Here is an 18566-nt window from a genome sequence, read left to right as displayed (position 1 = left end):
CATATCTACATTTTTGTGTAACACCTACACAACTCAATCCCCACGCAAACAAGACTACCTACGTATAGTTTTCATTGAGGATTCCAATAATTCCTGCAATTTCCTACCAATAACATATGGAAAGTCACTCCTGTTATCGTGGCGGAGCTAGGGGTATTGGTAAGAGGGGGTGAGAATGGTCTGTATGGGCGCTTTCGACTTTATCTAAGCGGAGCGCCACCACAGGTTGGCGCAGAGCGTACAGAAATCTTTTGAGTAAAGATACTCCCTATATGGCCGGAAATGACCCTTTCCGGGCCTTGCTAATTTGTAGATAAACGAAGAATAAATAGGTGTCATCGCCAACAAAATGTGACAAATGTCAATAGGTAGATGAGAGCGCCATAAAAAAAAGTCATTACTCGCGAATAAGTAAAAAAAGTGATCAAAAGCTGAAAAGGGCGCCAGCAGTCCATATTAGTCCGTTGAGGGGGGGGGCATCCGCCCCCTGACTGTATTGACGCTCCGTCACTGTTGGGAGCTCAGTGTAGGAAGAGAAGGGGGAGAGGGAGGGTATTTTTTAACGGTTTGGGTGAGCGTCTGCAATGATTCGTAATGACATGTTATCACAAGCGTTCAACATGCTCAAATAAAAAGAATGAATGAGGAGGAATTCATATCACTTTTCAATCATTTTTTGAAACAAATTGAGCGAATTGATCGCTAGTAATCTTGAAATTGGTTTTATCACGGTCATTGTCATGTTTCTCATATGTACCTTTTCATATAAAAGAATTCTGTACGTAATGTTATCAGAAATACTTTTAAAATGACACCAAAGAGATTAAAAATTCTTTTCGAATTTGTTAATAATATTGTCTTTTAAGAGACACCGTAGACACGTTGCTCGGTTGGGTTTACTGCAATAGTGGCAAATGGAGACCAATATCCGCACTTAGTGGACCTAATGTTATAGTCGTGCATTGACCTTGAACAGAGGGGCCTACCGTGAAAACCTACGGAAAATTTATCCTTTTATATCTCAGCGAGACAATTCCACTGGATACAATAATACGACTCAAAAGTCCTTAGATGTGGTTATCATAACAATCACAATAAAAGATATGTATGAAAAGCAGATTAAAGATATGATGGAAACTCAAATGTGGACCAAAAAACGATGTCCCTACGGATGCCGTTTAGTGACATTTACATAATTTGTGTGTAGTAGGTTCCGTAGCTCTTTTGTGGAAAAACTTTGTTATATGCTTAAAGTTGGTAGTTCATCCATGCTTTAGATTAATGAGAGACATAGATCATCACGTTTTATGAGGAGGGAGGCTATTTTTAAAAATCTGGGTAATAGGTACTGTAACTCTTTTCTTGGAGAAAGCTTGGAATAGGCGGATAAGGAAGAAAGTTTCGAGTTCCTTCCACGCATTAGATAAATGAGGGACCTAGTTCATCACGCTTTGCGAGGATATCTCATATATTAGGTGTAAGAGAAGCGGTGATTGTAAGGAAGGGAAGGGGAGAATGGGGGGGGGTAAATGATGTTACCAGGGGGACCTAATAATTTGTCCTAAATGAGATTTAAAAAATTCATTAATGTAAGTAAATTTCATTACTGCCTGCTCTCGCTGATTTCTTTTATCCCTATAGAGCGGAGTGTGTGAGGTGAAGAAGGGTAGGGCAGGATGGGGGAGGGATGATAAATGACGATGTAACCAGGGGGCTGATAATTCGTTAATAAGAGATTTGAAAATATATATATAGCCTATATATGTAAGTTTATATCATTACTGCCTGCTCCCATTGATTTCTTTGAAACCTAAGTTTCGCTTATCGGAAGACTATACGCCGATAATACAATTCTTTAACAAGGAGATGCTTCTAATTTATTAAACTGTGTAACTTTCACTAATCTATTTGGAAAAAAATATGCTTTTAAGTTGAAAGACTCAGTAAGGATCAATTAAGTAGAACAAAGATCGTTGCGTGCTGCGTGTAACGATGAAGTTTCCTACATTGGGATGGAAGAGTATCAGGGAGTGTAAGATTGAGTGGGAAGTTAAATGACGGTGTAACTGAGAAATTAAAGAAAATCTTAGTGATAAAATCATTATTGCTTGCTCTTTGCTGATTTAACATTAGAATAAGTGTCCCTAATCATTAGATATTCCTTTAACATACGAGGTTCGGTTGGGGAAGGGGGGGGGGGGACACTAGACGGATTGACGGGGAAGAAGATTAGGAGCCAGTGGCGAAGCTAGGGATATTGGTCAGAGGGGCGAGAAAGGTCTGTACGGGCGCTTTCGACTTTATCTAAGCGGAGCGCCACCACAGGTTGGCGCAGAGCGTACAGAAATCTTTTGAGTAAAGATACTCCCTATATCGCCGGAAATGACCATTTAGGTATAGGCGTCATCGCCAGCAAAATGTGACAAATGTCAATAGGTAGATGAGAGCGCAATAAAAAAGTAAATAATCGCAAATAAGTAAAAAGTGTTGAATAGCTGAAAAGGGCGCCAGCTTCCCATTTGAGTCCGCCCCCCCCCGCCTGACTGTATGGACGCTCCGCCACTGCCTGTTATGACATTAGAAACAAATACTGATATGAGATGAGTGTGGTATATACCTACTGACAACTGATAACAGTATTATAGTGCATGTTCTAGCCTTTTGACATCGTATGAATCTAGCAGACAACGTACAGGTACCGTCTGGTACCATTATACGTTTTGAGTGATATTTAGGGGTTCTAGGACAAAATCCCCCGGACAAAATCCCCCCCCCCCCAGACAATATACCACTGACCCATACAAAGCCTGCCTGCAACAACCAGCGATGGCACAGGTGTGACAGTCAAGGCATGGGACATTGCACTGGTTAGGATACCGTTCAGGGGATTGGTCAGGGGACTGGTCAGGGTACTAGTGAGGGTACTGGCGAGTGTAACTGTGAGGGCTCCTGTTAGGGTACCTGTGAGGGTACCGGTTAAGGTACTGGTCATGTGACTGGTCAGGGTACCGGTCATCATACTGGTCACTCTACCAGTCAGGGTTCCACTCAGTGTACTGGTTAGGGTACTGGTCAGGATACCAGTCCGGATACTGGTCCGGAGTTCATTGAGGGTAATTGCAAGGCTACCTGTTAGTGTGGCCATGGAATATAGCTCCATGGTGTGACATTTAAGGGACCGGTCAAGGTACTGGTCAAATTACTGTTTATTGTACCAGTACTAGTAAGGGTACGTGTCAGAGTATGTGTCAGGGTGCCTTTCAGGATACCAGTTGGGAAACCGGTCGAGGTACCGGCCGGGGTACAGTCCAGGGTACTGGTCAGGGAGGAGTACCGGTGGGGGTAACTGTCAGGCTCACTATTAAGGTACCGGTCGGGGTATGGTCGGAGTACTGGTCCGGGAACCACTGAGAGTACCAATGGAAATACTGGTGAGGGTACCGGATGACGTTACTGCATGACGATACCGGGGACCGGGATGACGCATTTTTGTAAAGAATTGATGGGATTTTTTATAGCTTGGGGAGATTTTGGCTTGGGTGGATTTTGTCCTAGGGGGATTTTGTCCATGGGGATTTTGGCTCTGGGGGATTTTGTCCTAGGGGGACTTTGTCTGGGGGATTTTGTCCTGTCACCCTATTTAGGTATTAGTATTGGACCAAAAACAGTATTAATGTCGGCACAAAACAAACGTTTAAGAATGCTCAAATGTTGTTTGTCCATCTCTAACATCCCTGGTGGAACCATGGAAATATTTGAAAATTGTCAGCACTGTGGCAAGTCCCCAGACATTTTGATATGTTACCATTATAGTTAACAAATTGGGTAAGCCTGTTCAGGGAATGATGATAAGCAGCCCCTCCACTTTTATGTTTTTGACAAAATACTATACACTCAAAGCCAGATTTTTAAAGCAAAAAAATTACGGCTCAGGAACTAATGGTATACTGGCAGTTTTGAACTAAAATCGACAGTGAATATTACATGAATTTCATCAGAACATAATTTAAGTAATGTATAAATGCATGCGCAGTTGCAACTGTTCACTGTATGTTTATTTTTTTTCACTCCTCAGAGGAATACTGCTACAAACAGTCAAACAACAAACAATTTTCAATTGATACAACAGAATACAACAGAAAGTGTCCCTTTCTGTACACTACTGTACAGTATACTGTGTTGCTGACTCAAAACATAAACAGAGATAGAGGCAGTGAATGTGATTGCTTAAAATTCATCAAAAATTGTTGACGATTTGCTTTTTTAAACTTCTACCCAGAAATCTGGCTTATTACCAAACACATACAGTAGTGGAGATTAGCATTATATTAAAAGACGAGACACAATAAAAATTGTACAATCATATTCAAGCAGTTGATTGTATTTTCAATCCCAGTTTATATTTTCCACAAGATTTATTTCACATAAACCAGGATACTTGCACTATTACATGACCTCAATTTACTGACCTCTCTCAAACATGAGAAACATTTTGGGAACTAACTTATACCTCAAGTATTTATCTAGACTTACCAGTATAGGCTGTATCTAATACCGTAACCAATGCAAATTACCACAATATCATGGAGTTTCCATGCTTGGAGGGACAACATTATACACAATACCCCTGGATTGCACAATTTCATACCTATAGTTACAAATGTTGTGGTTTTACAGTATGTTTCATTGGGCTGCACTAGGTTTCCATGACATTGGTGCTAGTTGCATGTGCCTTTGCTGTATTCACTCCCCTCAATTTTGAGGGGAAATAATTTAATTTTGTTTAAAGAATAAACTGGTTCTTGGTGTAATAAAAGACCACAAGCTTTCAGTAATTAAGTCAGGCCTAACATTGTAAACTTTTCCCATAGCATAACCCCTGAACCCCACTTGTAGAATTGTGAAACTGTGGTTCAGAAACAATGCAGTGTACCCCTGGAGATTTTGAGGGATAAAAGTTTGAAAGATTTTTATAATAGTAATCTGCTTAACAAATACCCTTAGTCCTGCACAAGTATCTGTGTGGTGGTTGTTGAAAATTACTGTACTATGGCTTGCTGATCTTGCTTGGAATACAAAATTAAAACATCTTAAAACATGAGAAATGCATTTAAGAACAGTTAAAGCAAGGTAAGGCAGCAAAATATCCAGTAACCTCAACACTTAAGCATCAGGACCACTTCAGTTGTATAACAAGTTCCATGTTCTTGACAAGCAGCTGCAAATGTTCCCTAATACTTACAAAAAAAAATGTAGTGCCACAATGTCACCAAACTAAAATATTTCAAGAAGTACTGTACATTGCAAAAGAATGAGTCCATTTATACAGTTAAATATGTAGAAGACTTCCCATGAAGACTGGTCTGCATTCTCTTGGTTCTGTCTGCTTGAAGCTTATAATATTAATTTCCTCTATCTTTTATATGGTGTAACAGTGTAACATATCCTGGAACTAGTTAGTTTTCTGTTACTGCTACTACATTACTGTGCCAATCCAACAACTATTCCCAGCAACTTCCTAACTCCATTGAAAGATGTGCTGTGTCCCAGAGGATATACATGAGATGTGTGAATCTACTTCGCGATTTACAGGACATACTTTTGCTTTGCTTGGCATCGGCTTCTATGCAAGCTTTTAATTGATAAGCCCAACAAGGAGCTACTGTATACCACTATGTACAGCATGATGAAAAGCTTGGTTGATGATTGTATTCACCCCACTGTAAACTGTGTGATAATCTTGCCTGGCATTTCTAATTAGAGCATATCCTTTGCTGTATTAGCCTGTAGATCTATCCATCTGTTGGTACAAAAAGAAAAGCTTTCTCTTAAAGATATGCTGATTTGGTCCCAATTATAGCACGCGCAATATAGCTTGGAATGTTTTGCGATTACCGATTAGACCTCACATGACCTCACACTCTACAAATGAAGAAAACAATGAACTGCTTTACAAAACTAAATCTCCTGTAATTCAGCCAATATTTTAATCATCTCACAACCTTACATATATACTATTTTCACTGTAAATTTCAATTCGTTTATCCATCCCATTTTGTTCCCATTAATTCTTGATTCATCTTGCCTTGTATACAACATTACACATTTTATTTATGCAGCCATGCATTCAATTGGAGCTGAAACAGCTCCCTACCATAGCAAGTGCTTTTAAAAGTTGCAAGTCATTCAAGCTTTACCAATTGTAAAGATTTCAAAATTTAAATATGCATGTACATTTTATTTGGACCTAGCCTGACAATTTGGTGTTGTCTTGCATTGACCTATAAGATTAAAAACCAGTGAGTGGATATAGCTCTAGTGTAGTTAAATACTATAGAGATAGAGGAAGAGATACCACCACATTAACCAGATCATACAAAAGTTTTCATCCCTTCTGATTGTTTCTTTCTTTATTCCATAACTTTGGAATAAATTACCTCAGATGTTACTCGTATTTGAGATAATAGAGTCCTATGGTATCAAGTTTATGTGATGTCAAACCTACAGAATAATGAATATTAACTTACTTTTTGGTTAATTCAGAAAATATCTTCCATTTTGCTGTCAATGATGCAGTAGGTCACCACATCAGTCTGTCCCAGACAGCATCCGTGCTCTAGCTATGATTGCTGCCGTTCCAACATTGACTTTTTCACTGCATGGCAGCTACATCGTACAGTGTGATTCCCTTGGATAGTGGGCTGTTGTCATTCATCTTGAGATTGAGAATGTTGATCATCAAATTTGTCTGAGAAAACATTAACAGTGCCAATCAAATAAATATCAAATGGTCAGAGTGTAGATGTGCATTATTTCAATTTTTATTGTACACTTCTCTCCAATATATTTTGGGCCAATACAGAGCTCAGATCTTTAACACTGAATATTGCACATTTAGTCAACTTGGTATTACTTATGGATCTAAATAGACTTAACAAAATGACTTACAGTATATGCAAGGGAGGGGATAGAAGGCTTTATCAAATGTTTGTGTTATATAGATTTTTGGAGGATGTTAACTTTTAATTAGGTGCACTCAGCTTTTGTAATAGTTACATTATGGAAATGTACTGACTCAATAACCTTTTGGATGCATGGCATTGTTATTTTGTACAAATTTTGGCTAGTTATAAATAAGACACTTGAAACACAATGCATCACTTGAGAGACTTAGATTAAAGGTATTCTGCATTAGCCCAAATTTGATGCTGGATTTTCTACTATTATATCCTTTAACTGTTTTTATTGATACCCTCACTGGGATATTCAGACATCTTACAGTACAGTGGTGTTTAGAATGTCTGAGAATATTTTGGAGAGTAAAGACTTCCAAGAACTTTTTGAAAAGTTCTACCAATTATAGCATCTTTTATTCAATACAGGCTACTTGTAAGTTACATTTGCATGGTGACTTCAGTCTATAATAATCTAGGCATAGCTACTGTACAGTATAGTAAAGGCTTCATAATTGACGCACCCCCGTAATTGACGCACCTTAAATTACTGTATTACTAGCAAGGATACAGCAGGCCACCTAAACTTTTTTGCAGCCAAACAGAATTACATATTTCATGAGTTTGAATCCATTTGAGGTATTTGCTGACCAAATTGTGGTATTTTTTAAGCTTTTAACACCCTCCCCCCAGTTTTGCACATTTTTTGGCCATTTGGAAATCTTACACCCTTAAAATACCCAACATTACCTCAATATGAGAACACTACTCTCTGGGACAAGACCTGTCAGAGCTTAGAGGCTCAGAGCATAGCAAACAGCATCTAAAGTCAATGGATGTATACTAAGGCCTACACTACAGTTAGCTTATCAACGAATGTGTCAATTTAGGGGTATGAAAGAACTTGACACGGCAGACATTTTGTGGTCAAATTCTGCTCAATTGTACGGTGCATACGCACAGAACCTTAAATATTTTGAGATTAGAACATTTCTGAGGAACTACACATATGAAAAACACATACAGTTGAGTAATTTGGATTTTTCCTTGATAGACATCATTGATCAAATCCTTAAGTGCGTCAATTATAAGCCCACCATGCTACAGTATCTGGTCATGATTAGGGCAATGTACAGTAACATAATTGTCCAGCAAAATCTAAGGCCATATATGATACATACATGCACAGTAGGCTAAGAAGTTAAGCTGACCTACTTGAAATCTAATTTTTCTGGCAGTTGGTATTAATTTGTAGCTCAAACTACAGACCAGTTTACCCTTGACCCAATGCTAAGGTAGTGTTAGGACTTGGACTATGGCCCTAGGCTACAGCCGAACGTAGGCTAGGCCTTACAAGTTTTAGGCTAGAAGCTAGTCTAGACTACTGTATAGTATTGAAATATGGGTATGATCAAATAACGTGAAGCTGTATGCAACAACGTTATAATATCAACGTTATTAATATCACCAAACTTTATTGACTAATCTCATGGACCTTACCTGAAGTTGTTGGTGAGACGTTTTCGTTTTAACGGTACTTTTTTAAGAAAAAGTCAATAAGGAAAGAACCTGGGCACGAAAACCAAACTACCCGGCGAACGACTGACCCGATCTCAAGCCCAGTCCGCTTGCATCGAGAGGAAACAGATACTACACATCATTATATTAGCCGAAACTGTTATTGGGTTGCATGCAATGCAGCCTACGGGTATGCTTTAGCGTTAGCCCTGGCGTATACAGTGTACACAGTGTAGAGCGTATACACTGAATACAGGCTACTGCCGCTGTCAAGAAAACTACGGATGCCTGTACGTCAGGTCAACTTATATACCAACTGGGGGATATACTTTGAGAGCAAGACTTAGGTTTACCGTAAGGGTTTGACCAATTGGATTTTTCCTTGCCAAATGACCCAAAAAGTAGGTAGCAACTTATAACGACTGATATGCAGTCCTAGTACCATAAGGTATACTGATGTAAAATTTCAAGTTGATCCAATCATTTCACCTCAGGTAAACCTAAGCACCAACTTGGAGAAGTAAACGTAAATACCAATCCAGTGCTATATATATATATATATATATATATATATATATATATATATACATATATATATATATATGTGTGTATATGTATATATATATATATATATTCGAACCACGGGAGGCCCGTGGTTCGAATCCCGGTAGAGGCTGGTGGATGCATGTAACAGTGTATTCCTTTCACTTGCTCTACATGTATGTGTTCGAAACTTTATTTGTGTCACAAATTAAACTATCCAGACATCATAAAAGTAAAGTAATTCCTTCAATGTATTAAAGATTTTGGAAGATTCTTTTTTTCCCAACAGTTTTCGACATGTAACATAAAAATTACGTTATCCTTGGTCTTATGTAAATATACACGATAATTTGTAATGTTACGTTTAATGGTAAATGTGTTAGTCAAGTCAGTATAGGTTACTTAAAACCTGCATCTTCATTTATATTCTACAGTCACGTCGATTTACTCGACCAGTTATTAAGATTAACGTTACACATTTTGTTAGTCTTGGTATGTCATAGTCAAGAAAAACGCAAAATGAACGATAGTAATGTTTCTATTAGGTATAACGCTTTTCAATAAATTCACCACTAAGATATCACTTAATCTCTTCAAGTCTCACTCAGTTCTCATGATGACGTCGGCTTATTGGTGTAAGCCTAAATGTTATCTTAAATCTATCGTTAATCTATTTTATAAATTCTCAAATCTTAACCAACATTTTAACTTGAATTATACTACAATATGGCGTTCAAAAAAAAACCTTTCTTGGCATTTCACTATAGACATTGTCATTTAAGGCCTTACAAGTTTCCGCATGATTGAGTTTTGCGTTGAATCTGAGGGAATGAAGTAATGGTCTTTTCATTAGACTATGCAGTCCAGTCACTCTAATCGATGAAATTCTGCAGTCGTTTCAAGAGCCATTTTTAAAAAAAGGAGAAGTCTCATAACAGTAAAGAATGGACTAATAGCAGTAATTTTAACATTCTTTAACATATCGTACTGTACTTAATATTGTGCTTAAAATCATCGTTTAATAATGACGTAATTTTTTCGTCGCTCGACCATAAATCTCACATATTAATGCACTCATGAAAATATCTGCCTGTCTCTTCTAGACAGAGTTTATTGTTGCAACTTATTTACATTCGCTAATATCCGATACTATTCGCCCATACCAAGTAAACCTTCAAGTTACATTTCGTCATAAAGAAAATTTACTTGAAATAATAACAAATTACATTGAAAATTACACATTTTTGTAAGGCTTTAGGTACTCGTTTGATTATCAACTCAACTGGGTGACAAAGTGATAAGTACTCGTTTGATCATCAATGCAACCGGGTAGTATAACGTTAAAGTCTCAATGTGTGTGTACTGATGAATTTCGGAAAACAAACTTCCGAAGCCGATTCAATTTTTCTATTCTAAATTCACTCTGAACAGGTGGGTTTAATGGAGAAAAGCTGTCGCAATCGAAGGGAAGGAATTTAGTTTATGTTGCTCTTATGGGGCAAACAATTTACTGTAAAATCACTGCGACAGCCCATATCAGCATTACACACATGTAACCTACATATACTCGTATCGTCCACTTTTTTTTACCCAATTTCACGGAGGAAACGTCTGTACACCTGTTTATTCCTTGAAAAGGAAGGAAATGACACAATTTTGCATCGATAAGACTGAAAATAAGATCCTTTTAATATATAGACCTAACACAGGCTAGCACAGGCATTACGGTCGTAAACAAAACAGAGAGATTTGATTGGCGCATGATCTGTTGGGTGGGGCTTGCAAATTTTGATTGAAGTTTGTAGAATCTACGGACTCGTTAAAAAATCTGGCGAATTTTATTCAGCTCAAAATGTTTAACGACAGATAAATCAATTAAACTAAGATTATTAATATGAAAATTGAATAGAACGGTGTTATTTTTACTGAGCTTTTAGGGCAGTAAGCCGGGAAGGTCGAATTTAAATTTGGCAAACACATTGAGACTTTAAGTACTTGTTTGATTACCAATTTCACATGGGTGACATAGCGTTAAGTTCTCGTTTGATAACCAATGCAACTGTATGACATTAGTACCGTAACGAATCAGTCACTGCTTGCTCATTGGGTTTAATTTGTTGTAACAACAAATATCCAGAAAAATGTCTTATATTTCATTAAACTGTAATCGCATTTTGGGTTTTATTCGTTTGGTTTGGTACATTGGTCATAAAAAGACAACTCAAATGTGCTCAACAGAAATTTTGCTGTTCTTCCATACAGTGATTTGAAGCGGCCGCTGTGTTATATAAGATATGCGGTATATACAGGTGTTTTTTTTTCACTTTTGCAACACTGACAGGAAATATGAACATGCTGTTTTGGTTGCTGGTGATAGTATGTTTTATCTCAAACGGAACCCAGGCGGTCACAAGCAGTGACCTAAATTCTTGTACGATGGTCCAAAGAATAAAACACGTAAGTGAGCCATTCTTTAATATTATGCGGAGTATTTAGTCGAGATATTATTACAATGTAATTATCAATACATGCGTTATTGGTAGTTCTAGGAATATGATAGGCATAATTGAAAGGAAATCATTGTTCCTGTTTTAAGGCATCCAGATTGAACGACATAGAAATAATGGTACGTAAAATCGACCAACTAAATGAGATCATGGAATGGTTTTAGTTTCACAAGCATTTTGAATATGTGTAATTCACCTGGAACAGAACAATTTGACCCCCCCCCCCAAAAAAAAAAAAAAAAAAAAAAAACATCTGTGACGATTTTGTTTGATTGGGTTAGCGAAATGGCATAACGATAACGATAGTAAACAAGGACTTATGCTTCAATTCAATTCAATTCTTTCAATTCTTTATTTCCAGTATAAATCATTAAAAATTCATAAATAGGAAAATAAATAAAATTATGATAAAGATATAAAATAGTAAATACTAGACAAAACACTGAAAAACAAAATCACAACAATGGTTCTAGAGCACCATGCTGTATGAACATGGACGCCCTATAAACAAAAGAATTCCTCTAAAGTTCAATCCTGAATCTGGGAGTTATTGCAGCATTCCTCAAATTGTAGTTTGTCTTATTGCACAGAGAGTTTATTGCACAATGGAGTGGGTGTCCTTCATTTCTTTGGATGTTATTTAGTAGCCTCTCAAATTCCTTCCTAGCAGCCGTATTAACTTTATCTTTAAGTAGGTTATGATTTAATCCAAAGATTCTCTCACAGTATCTCAGGAAACTTAATAATCTTTTCTTATCTTTTATTTGGACAAAGTGATACCAGACCGGGACAGCATATATTATATTTGGCAAGATAGAGGCCTCAAACACCCTTTCTCGTATATGGACAGGAAAGTGAGGAGCAATATACATGAGTGTGGCGACAATGTGATACACCTTGGCTAATACCTTCGAAATATGATTTGAAAACGTCAGCTTGTTGTCAATGCAGACTCCTAGATACATTGTACTGGAAGTACGTTCAACGGATGTATTGTGAATAATTGTCCTCTCGTCTCTCTTCTCGATTAAACCCCTGTGCTTAATATTGACGTTTTCGAAAACCATTTCCTTACACTTCTTTTTGTTGAGAAGTAGGTTCTTCTGGTCGCAAGTGCTAACTATACTAGTGATAAAATCTTGATACTCATGCTGATTTTGCTGGTGGGAGCCTTTGGTGATATTGCACGATAAAACAGTGTCATCAGCATATTTAATTACTGAGCAATTAGAATTAGAGCGAATGCAATCTGTATAAATAGTAAACAATAGGGCTGATAGAGGGCCACCTTGTGGAACTCCTACTCTGATTTCAGAAGTTGTTGTATAGCCTTTGTCTAGTTTAACTTGTCTCGACCATCCCTGCATGAAATCCCTAAGCCAATGAATGAGCCATGGCTCATCGATGAAGTTACACAGGTCATTTAGTAGACGATTGGGCAGGACTGTATTAAATGCACTTGAAAAGTCCAGAAATAGGACTTTAGATATTGTCGTCTGTTTACAGTTTAGCCCAGACACTATGCCATGGACAAGGGTGAGGATTGCATCAGTGCACGAGATACCTTTTCTGTACGCAAACTGATTTGGATCACCATGTTCATCAATGGATTGTGTGACATACGAAAGTAATAACTTTTGCATACAATTGAACCCTATGCTTGATATATCAATTGGGCGATAATCATTTACTGAAGCAGGACTGCAAATTTTGGGCACAGGAGTAGTTTTGGCATGTTTCCAGTCAGATGGAATAATACTCTGTTTAATACTTTCATTGAAAATGACTGTGAAAATGTCAGCAATTTCATTTGAGCAATATTTAAAAACCCACCAGGGTATGTTATCAATACCTGATGCGACACCTCGCTTGACAAGTCCAAACTGTCTTTTAACCTGATCTCGTTCTATTCCAGGAGTGTCATTGACAGAGCGGTGCGGTAAGTTCAGAGTAATGTCCTTTATAACCGCACTGTTGAATCGGCCGAAGTGGGTGTCTAGCTTAGATCCAAGCTCCCTCGATATGGTGACCTTGTTATCATTTTTGTGAGGATTCCGCACTGATTTCAGAAAGTTCCATAATGACGTGGAATCCGTCGCTATCCTCTCGAAGTCCTTTTCGTTAAGATCATATGTATCATTAGTTCTGCTACCTTTTTAGAGGAGTCGTGATGTTCACCTAACTATGATGACACTACCATAGTCTCTATGCAAGGGGTCTGGGGTTGAGAATGGATCAGTAGTTTAGTTGTTTTGGCTGTTTGGATTTTGTGCCTATAGGTTCCTATTTGGGTGACTTTTCTTAAAAGTTACTTGATGCTCGTAATATCATTAGGACGGTGGTTTGGTTCTGATAAGTCTTGGTGTGTTCAAGAAATTGAATTCCAAGTCAGAGATACAAAAGTGATTGATGATACATATTAAAGACATTGTATAGTGTGAAATAGCTTGTAAATTGTTGTAATTTTGATTCTTTACCGGTCCCCCAGCTTGTGGTGCTAACCATGCGTGTGACTGTCATCAAACGAAGAAGGCATATTACTGAGTCGACTGTTTCAAACATGTTTTTCAAGTAGTACCACCTGATGAACCTATCAAAGTAACACAATTGTAAGTTCAGCATGGAACTTGAACTTCTCCATGGATCATGCAAGTAAAAATCGACACATTTTAATGTGAATGATTCTATATCTCTAAATCCCCCTGCCCCCCCCCCCAAAAAAAAAAAAAATCATACGTAAATATAGGTCGTCTTCCGTATGAACGAAACGTATGAAATTACTAATGACTTGTGTGAAGCGTCACGGGAATTTTACTTCTATAATAAGTAAATTTATCCTTTTTGTTCACAGAGATCTGTCAAGAAACGGTCATATTGAAATTCTGCCGGATCTGCTTCAGTCAACAGTTAACCTGACTTATTTGTACGCATTTTTTTTTTTACTTTTAAAGTAAATTACGGTGTCATGATATCTACTAACTCAAGGTTCATTCTTTGCGAGTCCGTACTTTGTTTGTATTGTCGCTGAGAGATTTATTAAAGGATAAGTTCAGGTGTGAAAATAAACTTGATATATTGTATTGTGAAGCAGTTCTTGGTAGCATTTCCCTTCAATAAAGTTGTATAAGACTCCTATCGATCCATTCTAACTCTTATTGGTCCATTCTAACGAAGACAACTGTAAATTGAAAGTCTGTATAAGATTTAGAGAATTTATACGACAGATGTTTATCGTGAACACGAATTGGAGAATACTTAATTGAACACAAAATTATATTACCTATATATGTGTAAAAGTAAGAGGGCCTGACGTTTCGTTTTTAGCTGGATCTACTCCTACTTTTACACATTCTCTTACACAGGCTCTTTATTATATAAGCTGTCTGCTAACAGTTTTGTTTGATTTGTATTACTTATTTGTTTATTAATTTTCACATTAATTTATTTTCATTCGAGACATTGAGCTCCTCTTAAAAGAGAATATTAGCCAGAAAACTGAAATAAATAAATGGCCCAATGATAAGTTACGTTCAAAGTATTATACTATGTCAGGTTATCACGTGGTGGCAAATTTGGCTTCCTGTTTGTAGTCATGTTCTCACTAACACGCTGGTTGTGTCTGAGGCAGAGTAGGTACGGTGGTACAATCTAGTTCTATGCGACCTCTTGACTCATTTTTGTCTGGATTTCCCTGTAATTTGGAAAGCCTCTATTGTTCTGTAGGGGAGATATGAATTTAACCGGTGATCATTATTTAACTAATAGAATCTTTACTCGAAGGAAATTGCTACGAGTCAATCGGAAATTTTAATGAATATTCATGTCGTTTAGATGTGTTATAGATATCATCCAAACGTCGTCAATAGGATGGAAACTGAAGATGAAATCCTGTTATTAGTCTAGTTTTAGTTAGAGTACTAATTATAAAAGAGGTGTTTGACCCAGTTCGTTTATTTACTTACGGTAGTGGTAAGTTTAGCATATGAGACGTTCTAGCTTCTCTTAGTTTGTATATAACGATTTATCTATGGACAAGTAAGTTGTTTTCTGAATTGTAGAATACAATTGACTATTCTAAAACAGTCATTTAAAAGACATATGATACGCCTATAAAAGTTCTTTTTTATGGTGCCTTTTCTACAGAGAAAACAATAACCTGAAATTTTCGAAACATGTGTAGTAATATTAACAATTATTTACACTGTGTTATTTTGTTTATTAATGGGAGCAACTCCATTGTAAATTATATAACAGACAGATAAATGGTTTTAACGTCGTCAACATTTTTCCATTGTGAAACAATTGACGATATGGGCATGAATGTGGAGGAGATGGAGTTATGAGGGCAGTAATTCATTTGAGGAATGGGTCACAACACCCAGAGTATAATGAAAGTACTATATCTACTATTCGTTTCCGTTTTATACCAACATGAACTTGGAACGTTTTATTTACGTCATGCAGTTATAATGTTACTTCTAGACCTTAGTGCGGTATTTGATACCATAGATCATAATATTTTCCTTGATAGATTTCAAAAATTGTTCGGATTTTCTGGCACAGCTTTAGACATTTTGAAATTTTACCTGACTGACAGAATATTTAAGGTTCAAATTTTAATCCTTGAATCGTCAAACCATAAACTTTATTTTGGTGTCTCACAGGGAAGTGTGTTAGACCCCTTTTTATTTACTTTATATACTAAGCCTCTCAATGATATATTAGTTAGTAAGTCAAATATCTCTGTTCACATGTATGCAGATGATACGCAGATATGGACTAAAGTTAACCTTTGCTTGATTAGTTGTGGGAATAGTCAAAGAGAGTGATTTGAATGCTTCAGGTGTAATATTATGGGTTATGAAACAAATATGAAAAACAAAATTATTGTTTCATTTTGATCATCAACACCCCCCCCCCCCCCCTTGATCAGATAAAAAACGAAGGAATGGAGATAATAATCATCCATCTATTTCTCACTTAGAAATACAAATGTCAGAATTGTGGTTTTGACAACATGTTTCCTTTAATAAGTTTTCCGACAGAATATTGAACATACGTGCGATTAGAAAATTACGAAATTTTGTAGTTTACATCTAATTATTATCTTTCGAGTGTATATTTCGACCTTTTCTTCATTTCACTTATCGATGTGTTTCCGACTTTAGCCGGTTGACATGGAAATTAATCTTCTACATTGTTATCAATCTTTTCATTTTTTCTCTATTTTAGAGAGTTGTTCAAAAATGATTTGACAGATTTACCCTGCAATATTTTCACGGTCTTGACAAACCTTGGCAACTTGTAAGTGAATTTGGTTCCAATGATCAAACCACGACATAGTTACGACACTAATTTCAATCATTAAAAAACATTAAAATAAATGACAACAAACAAACAAACATGTCCTGATGTTCATATGGTATGCGACTCAAGTTTCGCGTGATGTTACACAGAAACTGAGTGTTATTACGAAATGACAATTTTCCTACTGAGCAACCGTTTTTCCTGACTTATCGCCAAAATGAAAAAAAAAAAAAAAACTAAGGGTTGCTTTTGATTCGGCACTTTGAGCATTTGAGTTATAAAATAAAATGTCTCAAATTTGCAGCAATTTTCCTTACAAGCTCTTATGATCTTACAGATTTCTTTGGGGAATAATATCAAAGATGTATGTCCAGGTATTTTCCACGATTCGGTGAAACTCACAGAAATGTAAGTAAACGTAGCAGTTACATGATAAATGTTTCCTGTAAAGTGAGAAGTTTTATTTTGTTTGTTGAGAATGCGTTATACTGCATTAGGTATGCTAAAATTAAATTTTAAGTTTGATGTTTGTGCATTGCAAGATTCATAAATGTAACATCAATAAATATTTTAAAAAAAAGTATTGAATGAATCTACTTCAGAGACACAATGCAACAAGTAATCCACCTTTAAAGTACACGTAAAGTACAACACAGCAGTTGGGTTGGATCAAAATATACATGTGAGTCCAGCGCAGCAGCCATCGTACCTAGTCACTTCAAACATATAATATGTGGCAGAGATATTATAATTCCTGTCACTTCAAACATATTGTATGTGGCAGAGATATTAGAAGTTCAGGCACGTCGAACATATAGTACGTGGCAGAGATATTACAAGTTCAGTCACCTGTATAATATATGTATATATATATACACACACACACACACACATATATATATATATATATATATATATATATATATATATGTATAATATGTGGCAGAGATATTATAAGTTCAGTCACTTCAAACATGTAGTAGGTGGCAGAGATATTATAAGTTCAGTCACTTCAAATATATAGTATGTGGCAGAGATATTATAAGTTCAGTCACTTCGAACAGATAGTATGAGGCAGAGGTCAGGTATTCTAACTACAAATGTGGTGTGATGATGTTCTCAGAGACAAAAATTAAAACAAATTAACGTTCACCTTACATGATAACATACTGTAACGTTTACTTGTGCACGCAATGTTTTGACCGTTAAAATATATATATATATTTATCGGAATCGGTGTGAAATGAAAGCCCGGGAAAATTTGGGATGAAGAAAATTGTGTTTTTTAAGCTTCATTATAACTACACTTCAGGAATCTTGAACCCCCCCAAAAAAAAGAAGAAAAAAAGAGGGGGATTGTGACGTAATTGCTCCATGAAGGGAAGAGTACCTGCCTCCCGCCGCTCCTGTGGGTACAATGTCATTTCTTACCAAGATCAATGCATTAAAGAGTAATATGTATATATATATATATCCTGCTGTTAATCAATGGTAAATACATGTTCACTTTGTTGTTCTCTTCGCAATCAGAACAAACATACCAGTATAAGTGTATCGTATATCCTAGAACGATGTATCGAGAATCTGCTCGTGCTATTGGATATATTGTAAACAGGATACTGTAATATAATTAATGGTGTATTCTTTCAAGTATGAAATAGGTAAATGAGACGAAATTCTACGAAACTGATTTTCATTTAGTATGGTGCAAAAACATTGTATAAACAACTTCCACGTC

The 18566-nt window shown here is 36.6% G+C and overlaps 2 long non-coding RNA genes across 5 annotated transcripts in view; one reads left to right on the top strand and one right to left on the bottom strand.

Annotated features, from left to right (window-relative positions):
• LOC139982671 (uncharacterized) overlaps positions 1-17658 on the top strand; it is a 35580-nt gene extending 17922 nt beyond the window's left edge. For 2 of the 4 annotated variants that reach the window (XR_011798227.1, XR_011798228.1), the window contains exons 2-4: positions 11356-11471; positions 14010-14130; positions 14373-17658. This is a non-coding gene — a long non-coding RNA (uncharacterized lncRNA). The remainder of the gene's footprint in view (positions 1-11355; positions 11472-14009; positions 14131-14372) is intronic. The other 2 variants (XR_011798230.1, XR_011798229.1) reach the window with 2 other exon arrangements.
• LOC139982668 (uncharacterized) lies at positions 4149-9044 on the bottom strand. The gene is made up of 3 exons (XR_011798224.1): positions 8454-9044; positions 6528-6748; positions 4149-5800 (listed from the first exon to the last, which is right to left on the bottom strand). It is a non-coding gene; the product is annotated as an uncharacterized lncRNA (long non-coding RNA).
• Positions 17659-18566: the final 908 nt, after the last annotated feature.

Source organism: Apostichopus japonicus, chromosome 16 (genome assembly GCF_037975245.1).
Source record: "Apostichopus japonicus isolate 1M-3 chromosome 16, ASM3797524v1, whole genome shotgun sequence".
Taxonomy (NCBI): domain Eukaryota; kingdom Metazoa; phylum Echinodermata; class Holothuroidea; order Aspidochirotida; family Stichopodidae; genus Apostichopus; species Apostichopus japonicus.
Note: the sequence above shows the minus strand (reverse complement) of the source record. Positions and strands in the feature narration are given on the sequence as shown.